The sequence below is a fragment of the Microtus pennsylvanicus genome, chromosome 15 (genome assembly GCF_037038515.1).
Source record: "Microtus pennsylvanicus isolate mMicPen1 chromosome 15, mMicPen1.hap1, whole genome shotgun sequence".
Lineage (NCBI taxonomy): Eukaryota > Metazoa > Chordata > Mammalia > Rodentia > Cricetidae > Microtus > Microtus pennsylvanicus.
Window position 1 is genome coordinate 2,474,739 of NC_134593.1, and position 14,603 is coordinate 2,489,341.

The window sequence follows — 14,603 nt, forward strand, 5'->3', positions numbered from 1 at the left end:
TAGAAATGCAGTAAATGCATTTATAAATGGTGAGCTTTATCCGTGCCAACTGTGTGTGTGTTTATATGAGCGCATGTGTAGATGTGTGTATGTACGCATGCATTTTTGTCTGTGCACACGCGTGTACTGCGTGAGGAGGCTAACGTTCAACCTTAGGTTATTCCTCAAATGTCATCTATCTATTTTTACATTAATTAATAAATTTAGAGCGTGCCATGGCCCTGATGTGGACGTTAGAGGGCAGCTTGCAGGAGTTGCTTCTCTCCTTCTATCACGGGGATTCTGGGGATTGGACTTGGGTTGTCAGGCTTGCAGCAAGATCATTTCCCTGTTGAACCATCTTTCAGGTCCTGCTTGACAGCCTAAAAGGAAAAAGCTGGGCACAGTGGCCTGCACTTATGATCCCAGCACTAGGAAGGTGGAGACAGGAGCCATATGGCTGGGTGGAGAAAGGAATGTAATGGGAAAGAGACAGGAACTCAGTGGAGTGTGGTGTGGAGTGTGGAGTCTTCAGGATTCAGGGAAACAGTATCTTGCCCATTTTTGGTCTGAGGTAGATAGAGGTAAGAGCTCTCTAGTGACTGGCTGTTTTGCTATTCCAATCTTCAGGTTGAAACCCAATATCTGTCTCTGGGTTTTTATTATTCATGCTACAAGTATGCACCCCTGGATAACCTATAACCTTTTACATACTGCAGACTGGCCTCAAATTCAAAGAGCTCTGCCTCTGTCTCCTGGGATAAAAGGGAGGCCTGGAACTTCTAGTCTTGAAAAAAACAAAACAAAACAAACAAGTCTGGTTTTTGCTTGTGTGTGTGTGTGTGTGTGTGTGTGTGTGTGTGTGTGTGTGTGTGTGTGTTCATGTACATGGGCACATGTGTGTTGGTGGGGTACATGCATGTTCAAGTGAGGGTGAAGTTGACATTGAGTGCCCTCCTCCAAGGCACTTCCATTTGTTGAGGGAGGCATGAACCTGGAGTTCACCAATTCAGCCAAGCAACATCTAAATAAAATCTCCATGCCAGAAGAGCTGGAACGTGCGAGAGTTATTTGGTTGTGGTGGTTTTCATTATAAGCTTTGACAACTAAGGTTAACTTTGCTATCCAAGGTCACAACTCCGTGCCTGAAAACTGAACTACAATTCCCATAGTGCATCGCTAAAGTCTCGGGGGATTCTGGGAAGTGTGGCAAAAGTATGTTTGGGGCCAGTTAGAATTACTGTCGCAGGTATAGTGATTAAATTAAGTTTCCCAAAGTGCAGTTTTAGAAGGATTCTGGGAGGAGTGGCAGAAGCATCAGTTCCGGAGGGAAGCAAAAAAAAAAAAAAAAAAAAAAAAAGAGAGAGAGAGAGAGGGAGAGAGAGCATTTGAACTTGAACGTTTGGCGTTCGTGAGGTTTGCAGACTGTTGGAGCATCGGAGGCACCCCGAAAGAATTCAGAGTGAGTACAGTGAAACGAACCTGTTCTAACTGCAACCAGGACGTTGGCGCCATAATCAAAACTTATCAGCCGCTCTCGGCTACAGCGTTTGAGTTTAAAAAGTATATCTAACCTCGAGAAACCAGACCTTTGCACCCAACTTTGAGTACCTCTGATTATTTTCCGAAACGTTTTGGAGAGCTTTTTATACCTGGAACTTTTTCGATTTCTCACCTTTTCTCTTAATTTTTGAATTGGTGGTGGGATATTTTAGAAGTAAACCATAAAACTTTTTATATAATCAAGACCGTGAAGTCTGCAACGCGGTGGCTTCGCATCCTTCCCAGCCCCGCTGAAGTCCACAGTGGAATGGGTGTACCCAGGACTCTCTCCAGCACAAGGAGCAATGCCTCTGCAGGGTGAGGGCACCCGTGAAGATTCAGAATGAATCTTCTGTCACACTTTATAAGTCATTCCTTCTGGAAAGGCGAGCAAGATGAGAAGTGTGTAAAAACAGTTACCTTTCATCCCATCTATAATTCTGTGTACACAGACACACACACACACAACAGGGCGTTGCGCTCTATGACAAATTCCTGAGTATCCAGACTGTGATAATCTGCCGCTGGCTAAAATTAATTTAGTCACAGAAATTGGAGCAGACACCAGGCAGCCCTACAGTGGGCCACACAAAGTAGGAAGTAGCCACAGCCACAGCGAAGTAGCTTTTGCAGTTCCGAGAACCCATGAACCTCATCAGAGGAATTCCAGTAGCCTAGAAATAATCTCCAACTATTAGTCTCAGGAACTACTGTTTTTGTTATACTGTTTTGTTATATCTTTCTTTAAAAGGAGCATGTGCATATGCTTACATTTTTAAAGGAGGCTGGGCCTATAATCCCCTGCTGAGGCAAAATGGTCAGTGCCGTGAGTCTGAGACCAGCCTCGGCTACAGAATGAGACCTTATCTCAAGAAGTAGTAAATGAATGAAATTTAAAATCAACAAAAATAAATAAAATTAGGTCAGGGCTGGGAAGATGGCTCAGTAGATAAAGTGCTTGCTGAGTTTGATTCCCCAGGTCCCATGCAAAGCTGGGTGCAAACACACATCTGTAATCTAAGCACACCCACGGTGAAAGGAGAGGCGGAGCAGGCTCCCTGGATGCTCACAGACTAACTAGCCTGGTGTACTTAGGGACAAACGAGGAAAACAGCCTGTCTCAAAATAAGGTATAGGGTGAGGGACCAACAGCTGAGGTTGTCCTCCGATCTGTACGTGTATCCTGTGGCATGTGTGTGCCTACAGCCCACCCCCCCACATCGTATACATACAATCTGTACATGCATGTGTCCTGTGGCATGCGTGTGCCTGCAGCCCCCCCATACCATATACACACAATCTGTACATGCATGTATCCTGTGGCATGCGTGTGCCTGCAGCCCACCCCCCCACCATATACACACAATCTGTACATGCATGTATCCTGTGGCATGTGTGTGCCTGCAGCCCACCCCCCCCCCACATCGTACACATACAATCTGTACATGCATGCGTCCTGTGGCATGTGTGTGCCTGCAGCCCCCCCACCATATACACACAATCTGTACATGCATGTATCCTGTGGCATGTGTGTGCCTGCAGCCCACCCCCCCCACATCGTACACATACAATCTGTACATGCATGCGTCCTGTGGCATGCGTGTGCCTGCAGCCCCCCATACCATATACACACAAATACAAGTATAGAAAATGAACAGTTTAGTTGCGTGTACCCTTCTCGACCCTCATCCTCTTCTCTTTCCCCTAACCTAGCCACTGCCTATAGTTTGGTCTGCATACTTCTAGTCTGAAATATATAAATGCCTAACTATAATCTTAGCATTCGGTAAGTGGTAGTGGGAGGATGAGTGAATTCAGAGCCAGCCTGGGTTATGTGAGACCCTCTCAAACAAACAACAGTAACAAATCCACACACCTCCAGATGAGGGAAGTATCATACATTTGTAATCAGCACCGTGGAGTCAGAGGCAGGAGGATTGCCATGAGTTCAAGGCCAGCCTGGGTTACATAGTGATTTCCTAGCCCACCAAAGCTAAGACCCAATGTCAAAATAACAAAACTGTAATTTATGTATACTGGAATGTTTATCTGTTCTCTTCACTGTAAATGAATTAGGCAGTAATAACCAACCAAATATTACTGTCTCGCTGAAGATATAATAGGCAAATAAAGCTCAGTATGGTGGCTTATGTGTCCTATCTCAGTACTTGGGGGACTGATATAGGGTGATTGCCTCCGGTTCAAAGCCAGCCTAGGCTATATTGTGAGTTCCAGGCCAGATTCATCATAAGTTGATAAAAATACAGATTTCTAGTATACAATGTAATATTTCAATATTTGCATATCCTATTAAATCAAACTAATATATCTATCATCTCACATATCTATAGTTGTTCGTTCTGGTAAGGGCATTTAAGATCTCTTAGAGGTTTTCAAGTATCTTTCAAGTATCTATGGCAACCATCAGTACTACAGATTTGCAGAATTTACATATCCTGTCCAAGTGAAACTGTGTATTCTTTGGCCAGCATCTCCCCATTGCCTCCTAGGCATTTCTCACATAATAAAATATTATGAATACTACTTCCTGTTACTACACACATTGTTCTCTATTTAAAAGCTACTTATTATTCTATTTAATCATAAATTTGGGGGTTGCCGAGGATCAAACCATAGGCCTCATGCATGTTAGGTAAGTAGTCTACAATTGAGCTACACCCACAGACCATATCGTAATTTAACCTTTTATATTATTATTATTATTATTATTGTGTGTGTGTGTGTGATAAGTGTGCCTGCAGATGCAAGCATGCCGTAGTATACATATGAAGGCCAGTGGATAACTCTGGGGGGTCAGTTTTCTCCTTGCTCCATTGTTCCAAGAATCAAACTCAGGTTACTAGCCTTGCACAGCAAGTGCTTTTAGTGGCTGAATTATCCTACTGAGTCCCATTATCATAAATTTAAAAGAAATATTTATCTATTTTATGTTCATTCATAAGCAACTACATGTCCCTATACCATGTGTATGCCTGGTGCCTGTGGAGGCCAGAAGAGGGCATTGGATTCCATGGCACTACTGGAGTTACAGATAGTTGTGAGCTGCCATGTGGGCACTGGGAACTGAACAGATCCTCTGGAAGGGCAACCAGCTCCTTTAAATTCTGACTCATCTTCAGCCCATATCCTTTTTATTAACATTCTTAACCATATTCTTTCCTCCCTAGAACAGATTCTTAGGTGTAGAATTTTTAGGTCAAATAAAGTTTATTTAACACATTAATAGTTATTCCTAAATTAACTTTGTGAGCTAGTAAAATTGGCCTAAGTCACATACCTTTAGATTATTAAAATTAAACCTTTAACACTATTCTCCCAGTGCCTTTTAACCCACATAGTACATACTGCCTTCTCTGAAGGTGATTCATACTGTACATTTTTTGTTTTTTAAGCCATCTTGAGTAACATCAGTGCTTAATATTTTGTTAGCTCTCATTTGGTAAATATATTTATCTTCGCCAGGGTCATAGACTGCAGCCAAAACTATTCAAGATTAGTCATCAGTGACTCATAGTTGCACAATCATGAAGCAGGCCTGAACTCTAAACGCTTCTTGGCAGGCTAGTCTCAAAGCTTGCTTCCCTTGGGCAGGTTAAAAGGTGGTTGGTTGTTTAACTGGTCTTACTTTCTCAGTGGAATTTCTTGACATTTTTACTACTAATATGAAAGATGCCCTTCACAAGAAAGACAGTACATTCTAATACACAATTTAAAAAGAAGCTTTGGGCTGGCACTGTAGCTCGGTGGTTGAGTGCTTGCTTAGGATGTGGCTAGATAACATTCAGATGTGTGAGACTCTGGATGCAGCCCTCACGAATGCAAAAACAAACAATCACAATTCTGAAAATGGATTTTTAAGAGACAGGATCTACTACAAAAAATGGGAATGAACTTGAATTCCTGTGAATTTGCATAGCTGCCTATTGAAATATTTTCCTAGTGGTCTTGTTTTTAATTTTTTTTTTAATCTACAGGATATTCTCCTACTTCATTCTCTAAGAGATGTTGGGTTTTTTTGCTTGTTTGTTTTTCTTTTTGGTTTTTAGAGATAGGATTTCCTTGTGTAACAGTGCTGGATATCCCAGAACTCAATTTGTAGACCAGGTTAGCCTCAAATTCACAGAGATCCGCTTGCCTCTGCCTCCCGAATGCTGGGACTAAAGTCGTGTGCCACCACCGCCCGGTGCTTTTAGCTTCTTAATATGACAAAACCTTTCATTTTAAGAATTCTTTTCTGTTTTTACCCACAGTTCTGGGGATTGAATCCAAGGACTTGCACATCCTATGAAAATGTTCTATCATAATCCCATCCCCACCCCTACCCAATATGATCAAACTTCTTGTCTTACAAAAAACAGTCCAATGCAAAGGACGGTTGGTCGGGAGCTTTCCTCCACACGTGAGTCAAGGATCCATCTGATGACTGCCTTTTCCGTTGGAGTCTTCCCAGAAGAGGGGAAATGAAGATGGAGAAGCCACATTCACTTGTAATGCTTCATCCTAGAAGGGACACACATCATTTTCACTAACACCATATTGTTAAGACCCAGGCATGACCCTACCTAGGAACAGGGAAGGGGAGAGAAAGGATTAACTTTGCAACCACCTCCCAGCAACAGCTCCAAAGTACTAAGGAGGAAACACATTGTTTATGTTAATTGGCTGATTCTCATAACTTACTAGCTTAGCAGGACAGGTTTTGTATATTAGATAATAAGCAATGGGAACTTGAGATGCCAAGCTAGTTAGTGATAAAATGCAATGAAGGCCTGGGGTGGTGGTGTACATTAAAAAAAAAACACACAGTACTCAGGAGGTAGAGGCAGGTGGATTTCTGTGAGTCTGAGGCCAACCAAGGCTACATAGTGAGGCCCTATCTTAAAAACAGAAAGCAGTGGCTGGAGAGACAGTTCAAAGGTTAGGAGCACTGGCTACACTTCTAGAGGTCCTGAGTTCAATTCCCAGCAACCTCATGGTGGCTCAGAGCCATCCATAATGAGATCTGATGCTCTCTTACGGCATAAAGGCATAAATGCAGGACTATATGGAGGCAGAATGTTATATACATAATAAATAAATAAATATTTTTTTAAAAAAATTTTTGAGACAGGGTTTCTCTATGTAATAGTCCTAGCTGTCCTGGAACTAGCTAACAGAAATCCACCTGCCTCTGCCTCCCAAGTGCTGGGATTAAAGGTATGCACCACCACTGCCTGGCCAGAAACAATTTGAAACAATTTGTTTTTGGTTTGTGTGTGTGTGTGTGTGTGTGTGTGTGTGTGTGTGTGTGTGTGTGTGTGTTACTTTAAAAAAAATACCAATCCAAATTCCCACTCCCTCCCCTCCTCTCATTCTCTCCACACACCCTCCCACCCCTACCTCTAATCCTAAGAGAGGGTAAGGCACTTTGCCTTCTGGAAAGTCCAAGGCCCTCTGCACTACATCTAGGCTAAGCAAGGTATCCATCCAAAGAGAATAGGATCCCAGAAACCCAGTACATGTAGGAAAGACAAATCCCAGTGCCACAGTTAGTGGCCCCTCAGTCTGCCCCAACTGTTGACCACATTCAGAGGGTCTAGTTTGGTCCTATGCTTGTTCATTCCCAGTCCAGTTGGAGTTGGTGAGCTCCCATTAGCTCAGGCAAGCTGTCTCAGTGAGTGAACTCCTCATGGTCTTGACCTCCCTGCTCATACTCTCACTCCTTCTACTCTTCAAATGGACCTTGGGAGCTCAGTCCAGTGCTCTGATGGGGGGGGTGTCTCTGTCTCTGTTTCCATCTGTTGTTGGATGAAGGTTCTATGGTGATATTTAAGATAATCATCAGTCTGACTACAGAAAAAGGCCAGTTCGGGCCCCCTCTCCTCTATTGCTTAGGGTCTTAGCTGGGGTCATCCTTATGGATTCCTGGGAATTTTTCTAGAGCCAGGTTTCTTGCTAACTCCATAATGGCTCCCTCAATTAAGATATCTCTTTCCTTGCTCTCATATCTGTCCTTCCTCCATCTTGACTATCCCATTCCCTCAAGTTCTCCTCAACCCTGCCCTTCTCTCCTTCCTTATACACCCCCTCCCGCCCTCATGTTCCCAATTTTTGTCAAGCGATCTTGTGTGTTTCCAATTTCCAGGTGGGTGTATATATGTTTTTCTCTGGGTTCACCTTATTACTTAGCTTCTCTAGGATCATGAACTACAGGCTCAATGTTCTTTGTTTATGGCTAGTTTTCACTTACAAGTGAGTACATACCATACTAATTTTTTGGGGTCTGGGTTATCTCACTCGGGATAGTGTTTTCAAATTCCATCCATTTGCATGCAAAATTTAAGGTGTCATTGTTTTTTTTACCTCTGAGTAGTACTCTAATGTGTAAATGTACCACTTTCTTTATCCATTCTTCAGTTGAGGGGCATCTAGGTTGTTTCCAGGTTCTGGCTATTACAAATAATGCTGCTATGAACAGAGTTGAACAAATGCTTTTGTAGTATGATTGAGCATCTTTTGGGTATAGTCCCAAGAGTGGTATTGCTAGATCCTGAGTTACTGAGAAACTGCCATACTGATTTCCAAAGTGGTTGTACAAATTTGTATTCCCACCAGCAATGGATGATTGTTCCCCTCACTCCACATCCCCCAGCATAAGCTATCATTAGTGTTTTTGATCTTAGCCATTCTGACAAGTGTAAGATAGTATCTCAGAGTTGTTTTGATTTGCATTAGCTAAGGAAATTGAACATTTCCTTAAGTATCTTTTGGCCATTTGAAATTCTTCTGTTGAGAATTCTCTGTTTAGTTCTGTATCACATTTTTTAATTGGGTTATTTAGAATTTTAATGTCTAATTTCTTGAGTTCTTTATATATTTTGGAGATCAGTCCTTTGTCTGATGTGGAATTGGTGAAGATCTTTTCCCATTCAGTAGGCTGCCTTTTTGTCTTAATGACTGTGTCCTTTGCTTTACAGAAGCTTTTCAATTTCAGGAGGTCCCATTTATTTATTGTTGCTCTCAGTGTCTGCGTTATTTAGGAAGTGGTTTCCTGTGCCCATGCATTGAAGGTTACTTCCCACTTTCTCCTTTATTAGGTTCAGTGGTCAGACTTATATTGAGATCTTTAATCCATTTGGACTTGAGTTTTGTGCATGGCGATAGGTAATGGATCTATTTTCATTCTTCTGCATGTTGACATACTGTTATTCCAGCACTTTTTATTGAAGATGCTTTCTTTTTTTCCATTATATAATTTTAGCTTCTTTGTCAAAAATCAGGTGTTCATAGGTGTGCGGATTAATATCCAGGTCTTCAATCCGATTCCATTGGTCAACGTCTCTGTTTTTATTCCAATACCAAGCTGTTTTCATTACTGTAGCTCTGTAATAAAACTTGATATCAAGGATGGTAAACCCTCCAAAAGTTACTTTATTGTATAGGATTTTTTGGCTATCCTGGGTTTTTTGTTTTTCCATATGAAGTTGATTATTGTTCTTTCAAGGTCTGAGATGAATTGTGTTGGGATTTTGATGGGGATTTCATTGAATCTATAGATTGCTTTTAGTAGGATTGCCATTTTTACTATGTTGATCCTTCCTATTCAAGAGCACGGGAGATCCTTCCATTTTCTGGTATCTTCAATTTTTTTTCTTCAAAGACTTAAAGTTCTTGTCAGATAGGTCTTTCACTTCTTTGGTTAGTGTTACCCCAAGATATTTTATGTTATTTGTGGCTATTGTAAAAGGTGATGTTTCTCTGATTTTCCTCTCAGTTTCTTTATCATTTGTGTATGGGAGGGCTACTGATTTTTTTTTTAGTTGATCTTGTATCCTGCCACATCACTGAAGGTATTTATCATGTAGGAGTTCTCTGGTAGAGTTTTTGGGGTCACTTATGTACACTATCATATCATCTGCAAATAACAAAAGTTTGACTTCTTCCTTTCCAATTTGAATCCCCTTTATCTCCTTTTGTTGTCTTATTGCTATTGCTAAAACTTCAAGCACTATGTTGAAGAGATATAAAGAGAGTGTACAGCCTTGTCTTGTTCCTGATTTTAGTGGAATTGCTTTGAGTTTCTCTCCATTTAATTTGATGTTAGCTGTCTGTTTGTTGTATAATGCTTTTATTATATTTAGATATGATCCTTGTATCACTAATCTCTCTAAGACCTTTATCATGAAGGGGTGTTGGATTTTGTCAAATGCTTTTTCAGCATCTAATGAAATGATCATACTTTTTTTCAGTTTATTTATATGATAGATTACATTGATAGATTTTCATATGTTGAACCAGCATTGCATTTCTGGGATGAAGCCTACTTGATCATGATGGATGATTTTTTTTATGTGTTCTTTGAATCAGTTTGCCAGTATTTTATTGAGAATTTTTGCATCCATGTTCATGAGTGAGATTGGTCTGTAATTCTCTTTCTTGATTGAGTCTTTGTGTGGTTTTGGTATCAGGGTAACTATAGCCTCATAAAAAGAGTTTGTCAATGTCCCTTCTGTTTCTATCATGTGGAACATTTTGAGGAATATAGATATTAGGTCTTCTCAGAAGTTCTGGTAGAATTCTGCACTAAAACCATCCGGCCCTGGGCTTGTTTTGGTTGGGAGGTTTTTGATGACAGCTTCTGTTTCCTTGCAGCTTATAGGTCTATTTAAATTGTTCATCTGGTCTTGATTTAATTTTGGTATGTGATATCTATCTAAAAAATTGTCCATTTCATTTATGGTTTCGAGTTTTGTGGAGTACAGGTTTTTGTAGTAAGACCTAATGATTCTCTGAATTTCCTCAGTGTGTGTATTGTTATGTCCCCCTTTTCATTTCTGATTTTGTTAATTTGGATGTTCTCTCTCTGCCTTTTGATTAGTTTGAATAAGGGTTTGTCAGTCTTGTTGATTTTCTCAAAGAACCAGCTCTTTGTTTCATTGATTCTTTGTATTGTTTTCTGTGTTTCTATTTTGTTTGTTTCAGCCCTCAATTTGATTATTTCCTGTCTTCTACGCCTCCTGGCTGAGTCTGATTCTTTTTTCTAGAGCTTTCAGGTATGTTGTTAAGTCACTAATGTGAGCTTTCTCCGTTTTCTTTATGTGGGCACTTAGTGCTATGAACTTTCCTCTTAGCACTGCTTTCATAGTGCCCCTTATGTTTGGATATGTTGTTTCTTCATTTTCATTGAATTCAAGGAAGAATTTAATTTCTTTCTATTTCTTCCTTGACCTAAGGGTGGTTCAGTAGTTCACTGTTCAATTTCCATGAGTTTGTAGGCTTTCTGAGAGTTATATTGTTGTTAAATTCTAACTTCAATCCATAACGATCTGATAAGACACAGGGGGTTACTCCAATTTTTTTGTATCTTTGGAGGTTTGTTTTGTTACCGAGTATGTGATCAATTTTAGAGAAAGTTCCATGAGGTGCTGAGAAGAAGGTATATTCTTTTGTGTTTGGGTGGAATGTTCTGTAGATGTCTGTTAAGTCCATTTGATTCATTACTTCTGTTAGTTCTCTTATTTCTCTATTAAGTTTCTGTCTGGTTGACCTGTCCATTGGTGAGAGAGGAGTGTTGAAGTCTCCTACTATTAGTATGTGGGGTTTGATGTGTGATTTATGTTTTAGTAATGTTTCTTTTACATATGTGGGTGCTCTTGTATTAGGGACATAGATATTCAGGATTGAGACTTGAATCTTGGTGAATTGTTCCTGTTATTTGTATAAAGTATCCTTCTCCAGTAGATATTAGGATAGCCACACCCACTTGTGTCTTAGATCCATTTGATTGGAAAACCTTTTTCCAGCCCTTTACTCTGAGGTTGAGATGTGTTTCCTGTAAACAGCAGAATGTTGGATCCTGTTTTCATATCCATTCTCTTAGCCTATGTCTTTTTATAGGTGAATTGAGTCCATAGATATTAAGTGATATTAATCACCAATGGTTGTTAACTCTGGTTATTTTTTGGTAATAGTGTTTGTGTGTTTCCCTTCTTTGGGTTATGCTGGAGGGAGGTTATCAGGTGTCTGGTTTTTTGGGGGCATAGTTAGCTTCCTTGGGTTGAGGTTTTCCTTCTCTTACTTTCTGTAAGGCTGGGTTTGTGGATATGTATTATTTAAATCTGTTTTTATCATGTTATATGTTGTTTTCTCCATTGATGGTGAATGAAAGCTTTGTTGGGTATAGTAGTCTGGGCTTGCATCCATGGTCTCTTAGTATCTGCAGCACATCTATCCAGGACCTTCTGGCTTTCTTGGTTTCCATTGAGAAGTCGGGTGTAATTCTGATAGGTTTACCTTTATATGTTACTTGATCTTTTTCCTTTGCAACTCATAATATTCTTTCTTTATTCTGTATGTTTTGTGTTTTGATTATTATATGGCGAGGGGATTTTTTTTTATCCAGTCTATTTGGTGTTCTGTAAGCTTCTTGTACCTTCTTTGGCATATCCTTCTTTAGGTTGGGAAAGTTTTCTTCTATAATTTTGTTGAATATATTTTCTGGGCCTTTGAGCTGTAATTCTTCTCCTTCTTTTACTCCTATTATTCTTAGTTTTGGTCTTTTCATTGTGTCCAAGATTTCCTGAACATTTTGTGTTAAGAATTTGTTCGATTTAATATTTCTTTGACCAATGAGTCTATTTCCTCTATAGTATCTTCAACACCTGAGATTCTTTCTTCTGTTTGTTATACTTGTCTCTGTAGTTCCTGTTCATTTACTCAGATTTTCCATATTCAGAACTCCCTCAGTTTGTGTTTTCTCTATTACCTCTATTTCAGTCTTCAAGTCTTGAACTGTTTCTTTTCACCTGTTTGATTGTTTTCTCTTGGTTTTCTTGGGCTTATTTGAGGGATTTATTAATTTCTTCCAATTTTTTATTTGTCTTCTCTTCCATTTCTTTAAGGGAGTTTTTCCACTTCTTCTTTAAAGGTCTTCATCATTTTCATAAAGTTACATTTAAAGTTGTTTTCTTCTACTTCTTCTGGGTTAGGATGATCAAGTCTTCCTGTTGTATGTCCACTCAGTTCTGGTGTTACCATATTGCTTTTTAGGTTGTTGAAGAAATTCTTGCATTGGGACCTACCCATATCTTTCTTCAATGAGGCTGGCAGTGTCTTGGTGTCTTGGTCCAATCCTTGCTATGGCTGTCTCTTAGGTCCCCTCAGTATTGGAGCAAGCTGAGTTTCAGGGTTCTACAGAGCTCTATATCCCCACAGTATTGGAGCAAGCTGTGATTCAGGGTTCCACAGAGCACTAGGAGCAATTTGTAATTCCCATTTGGGCAGAACTTTATTTCTTCAAACTTTATTTCTAAAGTATCTATATTTGAATCAGATAGCAAAATGTCATCCATGTAATGGTAAATTATAGATTTAGGAAGTTGTTTACATAGTATTTCCAATGACTGACTTACAAAGTATTGGCACAGAGTGGGGCTATGGAGCATTCCCTGTGGGAGAATCGTCCACTGATATCTCCTAAGAGGCTGAGAATTATGTTAAGTAGGCACCGTGAAGGCAAATTTTTCTGTGCTCTTCTTGTAAAGGTATAGTGAAGAAACAATCTTTTAAATTAATAACTTTGAGAGGCCATCCTTTTGGTAATAGAGAAGGCAGAAGAATTCCAGATTGTAGAGGGCCCATAGGTTGAATTTCCTTGTTGACAGCTCTTAGATCTGTCACCATTCTTCATTTCCCAGATTTCTTTTTTACAACAAATACAGGAGAATTCCAAGGGCTGGTTGATGCTTCAATAAGGTGAGCATCTAGTTGCTCCTGTACCCACTGTTCTAAAGCTTGCAGTTTTTCTTCTGTTAAAGGCCATTGTTTAACCCATATTGGTTTCTCAGTTAACCAGTTTAAAGGTAGGGCCTTTGGTACCTATAAAAATTTGCTAGTTACTTTGTGTTTTTTTTTTTAATTTTTTTATTGATTTTTATTGAGTTCTACATTTTTCTCTGCTCCACTCCCTGTCTCTCCCCTTCTGCCTTCAACCCTCCCCCAAAGTCCCTATGCTCCCAATTTACTCAGGAGATCTTGTCTTTTTATACTTTCTACTTCCCATGTAGATTAGATCTATGTAAGACTCTCTTAGTGTCCTCATTGTTGTCTAAGTTCTCTGGGATTGTGGTTTCTAGGCTGGCTTTCTTTGCTTTATGTTTTAAAAACCACCTATGAATGAGTACATGTGATAATTTTCTGTGTCTGGGTTACCTCACTCAAAATAATGTTTTCTAGCTCCATCCATTTTCCTGCAAAATTCAAGCTGTTGTTATTTTTTCTGCTGTGTAGTACTCCACTGTGTAAATGTACCACATTTTCCTTATTCATTCTTCAATCAAGGGGCATTTAGGTTGTTTCCAGGTTCTGGCTATGACAAACAAAGCTGCTATGAACATAGTTGAGCACATGTCCTTGTGGTACGATTGAGCATCCTTTGGATATATACCCAAAAGTGGTATTACTGGGTCTTGAGGAAGGTTGTTTCCTAATTTTCTGAGAAATCGCCACACTGACATCCAAAGGGGCTATACCAGCTTCCATTTCCCACCAGCAATGCAGAAGTGTTCCCTTTTCCCCACAACCTCTCCAGCATAAGTTGTCATCGGTGTTTTTGATCTTGGTCATTCATATAGGTGTAAGATGGAATCTCAGAGTTGTTTTGATTTGCATTTCTCTGATGACTAAGGATGTTGAACATTTCCTTAAGAGTCTTTCAGCCATTTTAGATTCCTCCGTTGAGATTTCTCTGTTTAGGTCTATATTACATTTTTTTAAAAATTGGATTATGTATTCTTTTGGTGACCAGTTTCTTGAGTTCTTTGTATATTTTGGAGATCAGATCTCTGTCTGATGTGGGGTCAATGAAGATCTTTTCCCATTCTGTAGGCTGTCGTTTTTTATTGTTGACCATGTCCTTTGCTTTACAGAAGTCCCATTTATTAATTGTTTCTCTCAGTATCTGTGCTGCTGGGGTTATATTTAGGAAGTAGTTCCTGGTGCAAATGTGTTCAAGTGTATTTCCCACTTTCTCTTCTATAAGGCTCAGTGTGGCTGGCTTTATGTTGAGGTCTTTGATCCATTTG

At 39.8% G+C, this 14,603-nt stretch overlaps 1 protein-coding gene across 3 annotated transcripts in view; it reads left to right on the forward strand.

Annotated features, from left to right (window-relative positions):
- The first annotated feature begins 1,321 nt into the window (after positions 1–1,321).
- The window catches only part of Nudt13 (nudix hydrolase 13), a 38,616-nt gene continuing 25,334 nt past the window's right edge, over positions 1,322–14,603 (forward strand). For all 3 annotated transcript variants that reach the window (XM_075949487.1, XM_075949489.1, XM_075949488.1), the window contains exon 1: positions 1,322–1,441. The gene's annotated coding sequence lies outside the window, so the exon portion shown is untranslated. The remainder of the gene's footprint in view (positions 1,442–14,603) is intronic.